We start from the raw sequence: 16,428 nt of genomic DNA, 5'->3' as shown, positions 1-16,428 counted from the left end.
GGCAACAGGTCGGATGACTTTTTTCATCCTTTAATTTCTGCCTATAGGAGTGGGCAAGCAATGGGAGGGGAAGCAAACATGGTTGCATTTCTTTTTTTTTCCCAAGATTTATTTATTTATGCATATAATAGCTGGGGTGCAGGCCAGAGATACAGTGGGTGAGAGGATTCACCAGAGACAGAGAGGGAAGCAGAACAGGTAGACTGACTGAAATACACTGCTGAGGGAAGTAGTGGGGAGACAGGAGAGGCCTGCTGTGCCATTGTGGGTCAGCTCCCTGGCAGGGGATCGAACTCATGCTGCAGTGGCTGCAGATAGCTTCATAGTGCTGAGACTTAACCCCTCACACCACCAGGGAGGCCCCCATGATTGCATTTCTATTTGATGCTGAAGCTGAAATGTTTGCATTAAATTAGAGAAGTGTGTCTCTGCTTTCATGTAAGTGAGTGTGTATGCATGTATTTTGTAAATTTGGTGATGTGGTGGGTCTGCAGGAATTTTTTTGTCCTTGGGAACTCTCTGAGAGATTTTGGCCTCTAGCTACCTCTGGAGGGATCTCTTGCAGCTTCTCCCAGAATTTGAGAATCTTCCATGTATACAGACAGGCCATGAGTTATTCTCCAGACTTCAAAACCTTTGTGCAGGATCCCAGATTTGTCTGTCCCCATCCTGGCCACAGGATGTTGTCATGGCAGGACTCTTCTGCCTCCTTGCCATGCACATGTGCACCATTGCGTGTTTCAGCTGTCACGGTGCATGCAAATCCATGTGCCCACCCTGCCCCTCATGAGGCCATGTGTGTCCTGCAGCCCCTCCTCCTACCTCTGCAAAGAGTCCTTGGCACCCTCCTCTCCTAGCCACCCCCACTCCCCACTTTCCATGCCAAGAGAGATCTAATTACACAGAAATTAGTACAGAGAAGGATCGTTTGCTTTTATGGCATCAGCACCAGGGCAGCTGTAAATCTAGGGCCGCTGCTGCAGCCGCCTCTGGGCACCATGCAGGTTGTAGGGGGGCTCTCTCCTCTACACCCTTCCCTTTGCTCCACCTCTGCCCAACTGACTGGGGGGGTCTGGTCTAACCCTGCCTAGGACCCCAAAGCCCTATGAGTTGCCCATCTTGGTAGAGGGAGGGTGTGGTTCATCAAAAAATGACATACAATAGGTGCTCAATAAATGTTCCCTGAATTAAAGAGGGATTAGTCCCAGCAATGCTAACTGCTAGCTAACTCTCTAGATCCAATGGCCAAAGGAAAATGGTTCCTGGTAAGATTTCTCTCAAAATCTTTAAACACTTACAAGATAGACTTCTCTACTTTCTTATGAACCCCCATGGAGTGCATGGAATCCATCACTGACTTCCTCTGTAGAGATCCTGAATTCCTTCTCAGATGGCATTAGATAATGAAGGCAGATCTTGATTCTTCTGTTTACTAGATTAGTGGCCTTTGGTACCACACACACACTCACCTCACCCTTGGCTTCCTTATCTGTGGAATCGTAATAGTGAAACCTACCTTTCAGGGAGTAGTAAGACATCAACGAGAAAGCACTGGACCAACAGGAAAGTGGTCAGTCGATGAACGGTTTGGTAGTCATGAGGGTAATTTGCTATTTGGGCATATCTTGCAAGAAAGAAAAAATAAACTTTCATAAGCTGACCAGTTATGTTTCAGAGTGCAGACCCAGAAGAGTGTTTGCTATCCTCTACATGACATCTCATTGCCTAGACTGAAAGTAGCCATGGAAGGTGGAACTAAGATGCCTCACTCATGGTCAGAGAGAAAACACTCAGAAACAAGGAGTGCTCGGTCTGTTGCAGTTCTGAATCCAAATTCAAGTTAGACCATGATTTAGCAGAAAGCAACCAATGAGACTCTACCAACTTGCAATTTCTGAATTTGTTCTTCAACCCCATAAGTGCTGCCCAAAGTCCCATCCTTGGGGAGACTGGCTGAAGAGACTTGCTTCCAGTCTCCTGCCGGGTGACCTTGCATTTAACTGGTTCTTTTCTCAAAAGCTGTTGGCACAGATTTTGGTTTCTGTGCCATTGTTAACGTCTTGCTAGCTAACACGTCCATTTTTCACCACCCCTTAACTAGCACCACCATTCAATTTGAGGCAAAGAACATGCAGGCAGGTTGTGCCTGACTGAGAATGAATGTCTCTCTATATTAAGAGTTATGGCAGAAGCTGGGGGTGAGGACAGGTGAGGCCAACCATCCTTGGGCAGCTGAAGACAGTTTCACCCACAGCCAGCCTCCTCCTCCATCCTGTCTTGGCGGTGACTATTTTGCTCTCCATTATTTCCACGGACATATGAATTTAGTCTTTGGGGAACTGGAGAGTCTTGTAAATGACTTGGAGGAGCAGAGACAGAAGCCACATGTCCAAGTTCCTGACTTCCTGCTGAAACCAGCTCCAAACCCTCTCTCCTACTCTCCCACTCCAAAGTATGTGGATAACCTGGGAGAACCCTAAATGGTGCACCGGCCAGGAAGCGGAACGCCTCCTTTCCCAACTCCTGTCTACCTGGATTTCCAAGCACCATTTGGACAGGAACCCGTGTCCCCACCACACCAGCACTCACAAGGAGCCAGCAAGAGAAAATTGAGGCGCACGCGGAGGTCTGCATCTGGCCTCTCACCCCTGATCTGCGTCCCAGGGAGGCTGAGGATTTGGCGTGAAGGACAGAGCGGCTGGGGGGATCTCTGGCCCATGCCTCCCCCCACCCCCAACCCCAACTCAGGCTGCAGTCTCTCCTCGTTGTAGCAGAGCGAGAGCAAAGGGACGGGCAGTAAAGATGAGTGATGGCGCGGAGACAAGCAGAAATACACCATCATGAAAATGCTAATGACTCCTTGCTCTCTTTCTTTATGGTTGGAGTAATACAGACTTCAATCATAAAAACAATCTCCCAACATTTTAATGGGCTCCATCATGCCCGCACTTGTCGGTATATTTGAAGAATAAATCACCCTCCCCGCTCGGAATGAATTCGCTGTCAAACTCGGCTCCCTCGGAGAAAATGGATGGGGAGCGAAGATGGAAGTTGTGTGTGTGTGTGTGTGTGTGTGTGTGTGTGTTGGGGTGGGGGATGTCCTCTTCCCCCTCCAACTTCCTCCTAAACCAGGCTACCGATGCTGTGCAAGATGCCTGGTTCCTGCAGGGAGGGGAGAGGCTCGTCAGGAGCTGGAGGCGCTGAGCTAGAAGGGCTTGGGGAGGCGAGAGGCAGGGGCTGAGACGCCATACGGTGAGGAGTGGCCTCTTGGATGGACGTGGAGAGAGAAAGGGGCAGGGACTTCGGCGGCGTTAGCGGGAAAGGGCAAACTCTTGACATTGAAGGGAGAGGACGCGGTGATGCGAAAAGCATACAAATTCGCATTATTCCTGCGTTATTTGGCTGGGTTTCTGTCCGTGTAGGCCTTAGGCAGAGGCGCCAAGGGAAAAAGGAAAACTCTGCGCGCGCTCTCGGGGCGAGAGGAGGAGCGGGCCGGGCCGGCGCAGGAGCTCGCCCCGCTCGCCGCTCGCGGTCCCGGCGCCCGGAGCCACAGGTCCAGGTCCGCGCGGCCCGGCCGCGGCTCGGGGATTGGCATTTCCATACAGGTGGCCGCCAGCCAATGAAAACTCGCGCTGCGCAGAACGCCAGCAGCCAATCCCAGCTAAGGATGAGCCCAGCGGCAGGGCCTCGCTGCACGCTGATTGGTTGTGATGTTGCTAGGCGGAAACCGGGTCCGGGAGACAGGTGCTGGCGAGGCTGCCTGGACAGGTGGATGCGGGAATAGCTGGACCCGCTCCCCGGGGTTGACATTCTCCTCCCCGAGTTCTTTAATGCGGTCAGGGGAATGACTCTCTCTTTGCTCTCCCACTTGAGGGGGACAGAGCCAAAGAGTTGCATCTTTTCCCCAAACGCCTTCGGAGGAGCTGGCTGCTTGAGAGTCTTGCAAGCCGAAACCTTCCCAAGGGGCATTTCAGCCTCACCCCGGTCTCCCCACTTAAGAAGTCCCCCCTGAGGTCTGCCTTCAAGCCCCCCGACTGTGGTTTAGGGCCAACCGTTTCTGCTATGCTCAGGAAAAGGCGACAGCTCGCCCCGCGTCCTTCCTTTAAGACTCTAACCTCTCTCCAGGCCACCCCGCCGCGACCCAGGGGTGCCCCGCGCGCCCTGAGAGGCCAAGGAGGCCATAACCTTGCCCCAAGGGGCTTTCCTGTGGCTCCCCAAACCCGCAGCTTCTGAGCCTTGGTTTGCATCTTATTGGCATTAACCTGTTCCTCGCCTCCGCCCCCCCGCAAGCCCAATGGCGCGCCCCTCCTCAGCCCTCCCCGGGGCCACCCCGCGTCTGCGGCGCCTCTGCCCCCGCGGGGTTTGCCCTCCGCACCCCACGCCTCCCGCCCCAGCCCGCTCGCCCCGCGCCGGCGCACCCCCGCTGCAGCCTCCGCTGCTGCAGACCCGGCGCCGGCGCCTCCCCCGCTCCCGAGGCGCTGCCCCCGGGGGACCCGAGGACCGGTGGGGCGCGGCGGGGCTGCGGCGGGGGGCGCCGACCCGCAGGTCTGAACCAGACCGTCCGCCAACAATATGCCACCATTTAAATCTGAACAAGCGCCAGCCGCCGATTGTGATGTTAATTCGGGCATGATTTAGGGGGGCGGGCCGGAGGGGGGGCCGGCCGCCTCTCTGTCAAAGTGCTGTCCGGGGGCTTAATATTTGTAATTGAAGCTGATGAGGACTCGGTCTCTGTTTCCACTGATAAAAAAAAAAAAAAAAAAAAAAAAGGCAGGGAGGGAAAAAGAGCAACTAAATTATGGGGCCGGGAGAAAAACATGATTAATCAAAGGTTTGAACTGCCGCGGTGTTCCAGGCCCAGTAAATCTCGGCGGCCCGGGCCTGTGGAGGCCGGAGGATAAATCTGAGTCCCGGGTGTTTGCCGCCCCTATCTGTTTGCCTCTCGGTTAGTACGTCAATTAATTCGATAATTGGATTTGAAGAGACGTCAGGAGATTTTATCAAGGGGGAGCGGGAGCAGGGGGTGACGATGCAGGGCCCGGGGATGAAGAGGGAGGAGGTGGGAGGCGGCGGGATCGGGCGGAGGGACCCGGGGAGCTGGGCCTGGCCGGGGTGCACCTCACCCCGGGGGCCTCCGCCAGAGGGTGGCGAGGACACCCCGGCTCAGCGCCCCTCACTGAGGTTCCTAACCCAGCTCCCCTCCCCACACGTCGCTCCCTCCAAGAAACTTTGCAAATTTTCTCTAAACTCTGCTTCTGTGCTGTTGACCCCCTTCCCAATTCTGTTCTGCATTTGAAGCTAGTGGGGGTTGCTCCCGCGTGAGTTCATTTGCAATTGTGTGAATGTTGGTTTGTAAACAAAGCTTTTCTATTCCCTGGTCTCCTCTGCTTCACCCATCTGATCCATAGGTCTCCAACCCGTCCCCTCAAATATTGGGGATTCCCAAGAAAGCAGGGACCAAGACTTCTCTTTGAATCCCTACCCTCAGTGGTCTGGACTGTCTCTCTCATCAGCCCCCGACAATTTCCCCTCCCACCTACACTTAGAACTCTAACCTGTAACCAGAGTTACAGCCTGCAGCTTGGCACAGCGGTAGATGCTCCAGAAAAGCAGTCCCGCAGTAACCTCAAATGTATCCCCTCCCCAAGGCTTCATCCTCTCTCTCTCTCTCTCTCTCTCTCTCTCTCTCTCTCTCTCTCTCTCTCTCTCTCTTGTGGTTATTTTTTGTTTCAGAAGTGGTCTTGATTTGCTATTTTGGGGAATATGATCAGAGGGGAGATGAAGTCCACTCTGTGTGTGTGTGTGTGTGTGTGTGTGTGTGAGAGAGAGAGAGAGAGAGAGAGAGAGAGAGAGAGAGAGAGAGAGAGGGAGAGAGAGATTTTTCTTCTTGGTCTCTAGCATTTTTTTGCAGGGATGGAGAAGGTTGAAAAAGGCATACAGGGTAACCATGCAAATGATTTTTCAAAAATGACAAGATGAAACTGGAGACTCAGGAAGCTGGTGTAGACAGCAACATAAGGGCCATCCTGCCAGGTTGCCTGAAGCCCCAGGAAGAGATGCCAGCAGACACCCCAGCAGAGGCTGCCCTGGTCAGAATGCACGGCTACCCTTAATGCATGGACTAAAGAAGAGCAGCGACTAAAGAGGGAGAGCTGAACCAAATAATAATATTACAGCAAACCAAAAACCATGTTTTTATTTAAGCATACCAATTTAAAATACTAATGCCAGCCAACCGTGCACACTTGTTCAGATAATTATCCTTTGTCTGCAAACCTGGGAGCTATGAAGGACAAAATGGAGAATTGGGGAGAATTTGGTTTTCATGTGGAGGTTTCTCAGAGAAATCAACTTTTGCCTGTTCTTTCACATTCCCTGACCTCAGTCTCTCAGCCCAGTCAATGAAGCTGCACACTCAGAAATTAATTAGACTCACGCATGCCTTTTGATCACAGCCTGGTTTAGGCTCTGTGGCCTTGAATAGACCCTGATGCCATGCATCCTGGATAGAGTGAAGTGTTGTCCACTAAGGAGTTGATAGGTGGAGTCATGAGAAGGAATCACGTTCAGCGGTCCTGCAGCTCTCTCCATATCCCCCTAGGCCCGGTCTTTCATGAAGCCATCAAAGTCTTCATATAACTTCTCAAAAAAAGGATGCCCATCTTATGAATGATAACACTACACATTGCCCCTTTAATCTCCCACAAGGAGATAAAATATGATATTTAGGGGATCACCACCAGATTTAAGCAGTTGAAACTGGTGGGAAGAGCACAGGACTTCAAAAAAATAGGCTTTGAGACTGGGGCTGGGCTCTTTAGGCCACAAGGCCAGACAGAACTGGCTAAGGACCACAGCGCTGAAGTGATTTTTTTTTAAGATTTATTTTATTATTTATGCATACAAGAACTGGGGTATAGGCCAGAGGTGGGGGGTGTGAGAGGATTCACCAGAGACAGAGTAGGGGGCAGAACAGGTGAATCCACTGACACACCCTGCTGAGGGGAGCAGCAGGTGAGACAGGAGAGGTCAGCTGCGCCATGTGGATCTGCTCCCTGGCGGGGATAGAACGCAGGCAGCAGAGGTGATAGTGCTGAGGTTTAACCCCTATGCCACTAGAGAGGCCCCAGCTGAAGTGATTTCTGCAAGTTACACAGCAAGCAAATGGCAGTTTTCCACTCTCTCAATTCATTGTAGAGACAGTACAGTGTGGAATCAAACTTCCAGGATTCAAGTCCTGTCTTTTCTGCGTACTAGCTGTGCCTCAGTTTCCTCTTCTGACAATAATCTTATGTACTCTGTGATTTGTTGTTAGAATTTCAATAATTCATGTAAAGAAGTCAGCACAAAAGTAGTAGTCCAATGACTTTTATTATTATATAGGCACAGTTCTCATAACCCACCAGCCTGAATGACATATTGGCAAAATGACATATTTACCAGTGCCTGAAAATACTAGGCCTTAAAGGAAGGAATGAACACTGCCTTGAAAAGGAGTCTCTCTCCAATAAGGAACACCCGAAACTTATAATGTTATAATGCAGTTTTTCTTCAATTAAAAATTAGTTAATAAAAAACAGTAGGTTCTCTGTTTTGATGACTCTAAAGACACTTCTCCCATCAAACCAGTCTTTTACCCTTAAGCCTGCCAGAACTAGGTTCATAGAGGAGGGGTACACCCAAAATGGTTGAATTGGGGGTGGAGGCTTGTTTTTCATTTTTTGTTCATTCATTCATTCAGTGAATGCCTACTTGAAAAGCAACATGTTTCATCAATCCATCAAACCCACATTGAGGGCCCATTATGTACACAATACTTTTATAGGTAGTTATCAAATTCATTACATCATTAGCTCCTCTTAGTATTCCCAGCACCTGACATAGTTTAGATACACAGAACTGAATAAATGTATATTGAATGAATAGACAGACACCAGGGGAAATGGAAGAGAAATAGAAAAAAGTTCCTTCCTTTAATAAACTTAGATTCTAATCAGGGAGCAACACTTACACACATGAAAGAGTAGAAAAATACAGGACAGTAGGGCCTCTCTGGTGGCACAAGGGGTGAAGATGCAACCTATGAAGCTATCCGCCAGGGAGCTACCCACATGGCGCAGCAGACCTCTCCTGTCTCGCCCACTGCTCCCCTCAGCAGTGTATTTCAGTCAGTCTGCCTATTCTGTTCCCTGCTGTCTCTGGTGAATTCTCTCCCCCACCACACCTCTGGCCTGTACCCCAGTTCTTGTATGCATAAATAAATAAATCTTTTTTAAAAAGAAAAAGAAAAATACAGGACAATAAAGACAGTAAGACAATGAATGTTTTGTAGGTGATAGAGACCAGGAAGAGCTCCAGGGAAGGGGGAGGAAGGAGGGAAGAGGGTGGAGCCAGGGATGTTTAACACAGCAGGAGTGAGCCAGAATAAAGAGCAGAATTTGGGAGGACTGAGGAGGAAGAGGGCACTCCAGCTGCGGAAGTGGCAAGAGAGACAGTATGTGGTAAGACTCTACACAGGCTCAGAAACCATGTAAGACCCACTGCATAAGAGGGTTGGTCTCTGCTTGAAAGACAGAAGCCATGTGTATTTGCTACCTTGTTCCTGGTCACTGAGAAATGATGTTTGAGTTTTCGACTTTGGATTATTCACACCTTCTTCCCGTATCTTTACCTGACAACCAAGAATTAAAACAATAACCAGCTGCTACAGTCAACAAAACAAACAGATTGTCAAAGCTATTATGCCATTACCATTTCTCATTTATCAGCATTCAAGACAACTTGCTCTTCCATTTTCTCCCACATGGTCCCCACCTGAGCTGAGAGTGTTATGCCTAGATTATTACTGTCTCCTTTATAAACTCCCTTTCCCCAGATATACTCTTCCCAGACAGCCAGGTCTGAAAAAAATCTTCATATTTTTGTCCCAGCCTTCACAGTCTCTTTTTTTCACGTCAGAAGGGTAATATGCCAGCATCATAACAAGGTTTGAGGGACGCACATCTCACACCATGGCGTGAACATCCAATCATCACATATGAGCTGGGAAAGGGTCTCTCCAAAAACTTTTTTAGCTCACTACAAAAGGAGGTGTTGGCTTTCTCTCCCCTGTCCTCTCAGGGCTGCCAAGGCTTCTGCTATTCCCATACCGAAGAGGCTGTATGTAATCATCAATGCACACATGTAGTCACCTGTCTGGCTTCTGTCCTTTATGTCTGGGCATCTTCAGGCTGCAGACAGCACTCGTCAGTATCTCTCATGAACCGTAACCCTGTCTTCACCTCTGTGGAGCAATGTTGGGAAAGAGCCTTGTTTTTGGATGAGCCCCCAATCTAGTACACAAGGCAGGGCTAGGGCCTCGGGCAGCGTTGAAAAAATAAGGACAGAGCAGGGGACAGGGGTGTTATGGTGATTTCATTTTTGCTTAGTGGGGAGAAAATGGAGGGAGTAGAACAAAGGCTGGATTCATGCAGGGTGATCAGGTAAAGCACCAACTTTAGAGGAAGGTCAGCCTAGGGGTTAGAGCTCGTGGGTTGTAGAGACTCTTAGGGGTTCCTAGGATGTGGAAACAGAAGATGTCTACCAGGAAGAGTCAGAGAATGATATGTCAGAGAATCAGGAGGACCCCACAATAGTTGACCCGGGGATTTTCTCTATGAGTACTAGAAAACTACTAGGAGATTGAAAGTTATGTGAACTGATCTAAACAGAATAGACTATGGCAAGGCCAGGCTGGAATCAGGTTAGGCACTGGGAGGCTATCGTAGTGCTCAGCAAGAGATGTCAGTGGTTCGAACCAAACTGGACTTTGGTCCAAAGTGTTAAGCGGTGAGTAAGTATGGATATATTTGTATTCTCAATGTCAAGCATAATGTCTGGCTAGACAGTCAATAAATATTTGATGAACAAATTAAGAATTAATCCAACTAAAAGAAGACTCTGAAGAACTGAAATCATCCATCCTTTAAGCCTCTGCTAAAATCCCAACCCCTCTACAAACTCGAAGTAGGAAGCTGCCACTAACAACAGACCAGTACTAGGTTATTTTTATATATTTGTTAATTCCTAAAAATCAATAGGGAGGGCCTCCCCGGTGGCGCAGATGTTGAGCGCGGGGTTGCGAAGCTGCCCGCAGCCTCTGCAGCGCCAGTTCGATCCCCGGCTGCTCCCTGGTCACCGGAGGAGGGTCCCACATGGCGCGCAGACCTCTCCTGCCGCCCGCTGCTCCCCTCAGCAGTGTACTTCGGTCCTTCTGCCTGCTCTGCTCCCCACTCTGGCTCTGGTGAATTCTCTCACCCTCCTGCGCTTCTGACTGTACCCAGTGCTTGTATAAATAAATAAATCTTTAAAAAAAAAATCAATAGGGAGGGCCTCCCCGGTGGCGCAGCGGTTGAGCGCTGGGTTGTAAAGCTGCCAGCAGCCTCTTCAGCGCCGGTTCAATCCCCGGCTGCTCCCCGGCCACCAGAGGAGGGTCCCACATGGCGTGCAGACCTCTCCTGCCGCCCGCTGCTCCCCTCAGCAGTGTACTTCGGTCCTTCTGCCTGCTCTGCTCCCCGCTCTGGCTCTGGTGGATTCTCTCACCCTCCCGCGCTTCTGACTGTTCCAGTGCTTGTATAAATAAATAAAAACAAATCTTAAAAAAAAAAAAAAAATCAATAGGGAGATGACAAATAACCCAATAGACAAGTGGGCAAAAGATAGACATGAATAGGCATTTCACTGAAGAGGAAACATGAGTGACCAATAAATATATGAAAAGATGATCAACCCCATTAATATCAGGCAAATATAAATTTGGACAGCCATGATATATCCTTCATATCCACAGACTCACTAAACACCAAAGGCCAGGAGAACAACTGAAACTCATATACTTGGGTAGCCATAAATATTGGAAAATAGGGGCCTCCCTGGTGGCCCAAGGGGTTAAGACGCAACCTATGAAGCTGTCCGCAGCCAATGAAGCACGAGTTCGATTCCTGGCCAGGGAGCTACCCTCATGGTGCAGCAGACCATCCTGACTCACCCACTGCTCCCCTTAGCAGTGTGTTTCTGTCGATCTGCCTGTTCTGTTTCCCACTCTGTCTCTGGTGAGTCCTCTCACCCCCCACACCTCTGACTGTACCCCAGTTCTTGTATGCATAAATAAATAAATCTTAAAAAAATTGGAGAATAATTTGACATTATCTAGGAAAGTTGTAGATTTTCAACCCCATATATTGTTGTAGATTCCTACAACCCCATATATAGGAAATGCTGGGTTGTAGGATATGAACAGCATGGATATGAACAGATATGTACCTATAGCTACATAGATATATATCTTAGGGAAACTCTTGCTCCTATACCCCAGGAGACAGGTACAGAAATATTCTGCACAGCATTGTTTATAATGGCAAAAAGCTGGAAACAAACCGAAATATTCATCAACAGGGAAATCAATCAACAGATGGCTGGGCTAGTGTACATCAATGAAAATAAACTACAACTACTTACATCAACATGGATGAATCTTAGAAGCATAATGCTGAATGAAAAGAACAAGTAAATAAGTCTACAAACAACATTATATCACTTAGAATGGTAAATTAAATGGGCTAATATAAATAATATATGTAAAAATATAAGGCAAGGGGCATCCCTGGTGGCGCAGGGGTTAAAGACAGCGCTATCAAGCTATCACCAGCCACTGCAGCCCAAGTTTGATGCCCAGCCGGCCAGGGAGCAACCCACATGGCACAGCAGACCTGTCCTGACTCGCCCACTGCTCCTCTCAGCAGTGGATTTCAGTAGATCCGCCTGTTCTGCTCCCTACTCTCTCTGGTGAATCCTCTCACCCCACCCTCTTCATCTCTGGCTAACACCCCAGTTCTTGTATGCATAAATAAATAAATCTTTTTTAATATTTTTATTTTATATATTTTATATCAATCAATAAATAAATCTTTAAAAAATAGAACAGTATCTGGCACATGGTAGGATCTCAAAAAATATCTGTGGAATAAATGCTATACATTGTATTCTTTTCTTTAGATCATTCAAATATTACCTATTTTTCTAGAAAGAAGGGAAAAGTCTATTAATCATGATGCCCCTTGATCATTTAAGCTAGAAGGCATACTGCCTCCTCAGCCCTTCTTACCCATATAATTTATTAAATCTTGTTGCATGTTATAGTTACATATGTACATGTCTTTCTTACTGATTATACATTATGAAGACAAGGGCTGTGTGCTCTCCTTTGTCATTCCCATTCACAATATGTAGCACAATATCTTGCACAGAGTAAGTAGATGCTCAGTAAATATTGATTACATGGAGTCAGGAGACAGGACAAACCAAGAAGGACATGTCTATGCTATTTGTAGTTAAAGCTGAAAGAACTTAATAATCATCTAGTGTTTCCTTCCATTTTGCAAGTGAGAAAACTGAAGCCCAGAGAGCTAAAGCGATTTTTCTCAAAGTCACATAATTAATTTGTAGTATTTTGAAAATCTAGACTCAGATTTCTAGTTTGCTGTCCTTAGCTCTTCACAATATATCACAATGACTTTTATTTCCTGTTTTGCCTGCTTGTGTTCCTTGACTTGGGAGCCACCAAATGGCAGAGACCAAATCTGTTCACATGGATATTTAATCATGGCTTCTAGATAAATATGTACACATGCACAAATTCAAAGGAACTTATTTTTTCCCCAGCAAAAACTTGTTAAGCAATCTTTCTGCCACCAGCCCTAGCAACAATCTCTCCCTTAGCAGCCTAATAATCCTTTCCTTTCCTCCATCTTCTATTATTTTTGTCCAGGAGTATGGCGATTTGCTGCTGGCTCACAATCCTGCCATCCCAGGGAACTGATTCAACAAATTGGAGAAAATCCATCAATCAGTGCCCTCCACCCTCAGGAAATTGAAAATTAACAGTCACAAACAAATAGAGGAACTCAAGACCTAAGACTAATTCTTATTAGCAGTGTAAATACTACTGCAACTTGCAAAACTTACCTGTTTAGCCAAAAGAAAGAGAATCCTACAAAAATAAAACTGAATGGAACCTCAAATATCACTTACTTCTCTCACTGATTTCTCCAGATAAGGAAACTGGAGCTTTAAGAGATGAAGTAACTATCAGTTACTCAGCTAGTTAGTAGCAGGACTAAGATTAGTCCTACCTCCAGAACAGGTGTTTCTACACTAGTTGCTGGCAACATGTGCATCCAGCAAAATGCATCATAAAGTAGCCTCATCTCATCAGGAATGAAAAACATCATCATTCTCATCTACTCATCAACCCATCGGGAATGAAAAACAAATTATTCAAACCTTTCATCTTCTCTCTGGCAATTTTACTTTCCTGTGCATTTCTCTGTCCTAGCCTCTCTCTTTTTACATGTCTCTTATGTTCCTCTCTGTGAATCCCTTCCTATGGTTGGATTTTCAAATTGAACCGTGACATGCCTGCATGATTCCTTTGATTTTTCTTCTCGAAGCTGCTATGCTTCCCCCCTTGCAAAGACAAACACGTAAGCCGATCAAGACTCTTTCTTGGTGACCTTTATGGAAAAGAATACTCAGAATTTCTGTATGAGAGGTGCTGCACCTCCCTCATAGCCTATCCAGTCAATTAAAATGAGCCCCGGAGCCCCCTGAGGGTTGTTAACCAATCCTAAGAAAGAAAAGATCAATCTCATTTTTTCATCACCACTGGGCAGGGAGGCTGCTAACCAGTCAGAATCTGCCACTAACAGTCATTAGAAAAACTGGCCAATCAGGCCAGCCTTGTTACATGGTCTGGTAGGAAAAGAAAGGGATTGATTGGCAAGGATAGTTCTGGCTCCACACCCTTTCCTTCCTGGACCCCAGTTTTCTCTCAGCCAAGTGAAGGAAGGACTGTCTCCCAAGTTAAGATCTCTAGACCTTCAATTAATGTTCTCTTAGTCATCTTTTGTTGTCTTCTTATTCACTTCCCCCTCACAAACCCTCCAGCCACCTTTTGTACACTCAAGGTTGACTGATTTAATTTCTGGCTTCGACCTCGTAGCAACAGCCCCCAGGATTTGAAGCCCTCCTCACTGATCTCCACCCACCAACCTGTCAAATAACTTGTTTTGCAATATTTATGGAGGTGAAAAAGTTCAGAGACAGTTGACTCTCTTTCAGGAGACAGCACAGCAAGGACCTTGTAAAAAAAAAAAAGCCTACAATAATAATTGAGTTGCAATGCTCCAAACAATAATCTTATTACTACTATTACTGCTAATATTACTGGCATTTCTTAAACCCTTACTGAGTTTCAAGCTAAAAGCTTCACGTATATTATCCTAATATTCACCATGGAGTGAGTAAACTTATTATTCCTCATTTCTATAGGAGGAAATCGATTTGGAGAGGTTAAACCCTAGCCCACGGTCACACAGCAATATGGGAACCCAGGTTTCTATGAATCCAGAGCCCACCACAGAATGGGGGTCAGAGAGAATTAAATATTGCAAGCCATAACAACTTTGGGGAAGAGCCAGCTTCATTCTCCTCCAATCCTTCGCTAGGATTTTTAGTTCTATCTGAGAAGGGTTTAAATTGTTGCAACGAACAATTTCACCACCGTTTGGTGGTGGCGGTTCCCAAGAACTCGACTTTTTGCCTCCAAGGAGGTGAAGCTGAGAGAGAGAAGAAATTCGGTTTTGGCAGGAGTGGGGGTGTCGGGAGACCTGGGGGTGGGGGGAGCCTGCTAGCTTGTCTTCCCTCTTCCTCACAGCATCTTAGTGCCCTGCACTGCTCAGTACTCAGTACCTGTTGATTGACTCCTAAGCCTCCCAGCTCCAGTCCTCACCTTCACACCCGCTCCCCCACCTACGCCCCCCCCCCCCATCAACAACTGGAACCCGAGGGAGATGAGGGGATTTCAGGGAAACGAGTGAGAATCCTCAGCGAGGGGACCCGGGTTCAGGACGGGCGGGAAGTCCCCTCCCCGCGCCCCTCGCTCCTCCTGTCTCTCCCCGCTCCTTCTCCTCCCTTTCAGCAGCTCAGGGCCATAAAAATGCAGATGGAGGATCCGTGTGAAATAACGGGCCCATATAAATCCCTCTGCCGCCCGCCTGCAAGATGGATTGGCCGCATTGAAATTCCTCCGCGAGGATAATTAAACTCGGGGCCTCATCCGGGCAAAATTACATTCCTGTAATGGCGTCGCTCGGGGTCCCGGGAAATTGCTCCGTGGGCTTTCAGCGGCGGTTTTTATCGCCGGCCGGGGTGTGCCTGGCTGCTGCTCACATCTCCTCCGGGACCGTAAAGCTGCTGCCGTGATTTATCCTCCCCTTCTCCCAAATCCGATTAAATGGAGGAGCTCGGGGCCGGGGCGCCGCGGGGCCGGGAGCCGGGCGGGGGCGCGGGAAGGACGGGGCCAAGGAGGGGAGGACGAACGGCCCCTCAGAGGGCGGCGGATTTGGCTTTATTTACAGCCGAGGCTTTCTTCTTCTTTTTTCTTTTTTATGGGGTTTGGTGAGCTTTCCCTGTCTGTCTTGGCTGCGCTCACGCCGGGTGCCTGGATGGCTTGTGCCTGACGTGAGGGGCGCGGGCCGGCGTTGCCCCTGCGTTTCCAGGGGCTGCTCTGATCCCGTCTGGGCGACAGCGAGGCCTAAGGGAGTGATGGGGACCGGGAAGGCCCCGCTAAGGGGGAGCGCAGGGCACGAGGGAGGCCGAGGCGCTTCCAGGAACGTCCCCCGGGGCCCACGCCCGTCTGGGCTTCTGTGGTGACCGGGGCCGGGGCTCGCGCGGGTCCCCGCGGCCTCCACCTTCACCACGGGTCCCAGGGGCCCGTCATGCCCGGACTGTCTGAGGCCGGGGAGAGAGGGCTTGGGTCCGCGTCCTGGATTCCCCGTCATCTTCAGCCCCTGGCGTCTAGGTTTGCTGGTGTTGATTTTCCTCTCGGCAGATCACTGGAACAGGAGAAAGGGAAAGGGAAATAAAGGAGTAGGCCAACCCGGCGTAGCTGGGGCATTTTGCTGTTTATTAGCCTAGTGAAGGGATTTTCCACCTATAAAGTTCCAGTCCACGGTGACAGCAGGCAGGAGCCCTCACAACCACATGTTCCTCCTGCTACATTTTGGGCACTGTCCCCCAAATTCCAATTGTATGCTATTTCACATTGCATTGGGAGGGTGGCAAGGTGACAGCGCATGCTTGGGAGGGGGACAGGTGTGGATCCCAAACACTGTGCAGACCAAACATTAGGGCTTCCGAGGCCGAGCTTGTCCTGGTTCCTGCAGACGTCGGCCCCTCCTGCAGTTCTCCTTTCAAACACCAGGTGGCGCAAGCGGCCGCGCGCCCGCACAGAGCTGGCTGGCGGCGCTGTGGCGCCTCGGCCGACCCTCACTCTTGCTATCGCTCTAGCCCGAGCGCGGCGACTCGTTGGTCTGGGCAGCGCATGCGCCG

At 48.9% G+C, this 16,428-nt stretch overlaps 1 non-coding gene across 1 annotated transcript; it reads right to left on the bottom strand.

The window, feature by feature from the left end:
* Positions 1-8,952: 8,952 nt before the first annotated feature.
* LOC119248524 (small nucleolar RNA U13) lies at positions 8,953-9,054 on the bottom strand. The gene has a single exon (XR_005125954.1). It is a non-coding gene; the product is annotated as a small nucleolar RNA U13 (small nucleolar RNA).
* Between the last annotated feature and the right edge of the window lie 7,374 nt (positions 9,055-16,428).

Source organism: Talpa occidentalis, unplaced genomic scaffold, assembly GCF_014898055.3.
Source record: "Talpa occidentalis isolate TD23 unplaced genomic scaffold, MPIMG_talOcc4v2.1 talOcc4.16, whole genome shotgun sequence".
Lineage (NCBI taxonomy): Eukaryota > Metazoa > Chordata > Mammalia > Eulipotyphla > Talpidae > Talpa > Talpa occidentalis.
This window is presented reverse-complemented; position numbering and strand designations above follow the sequence as displayed.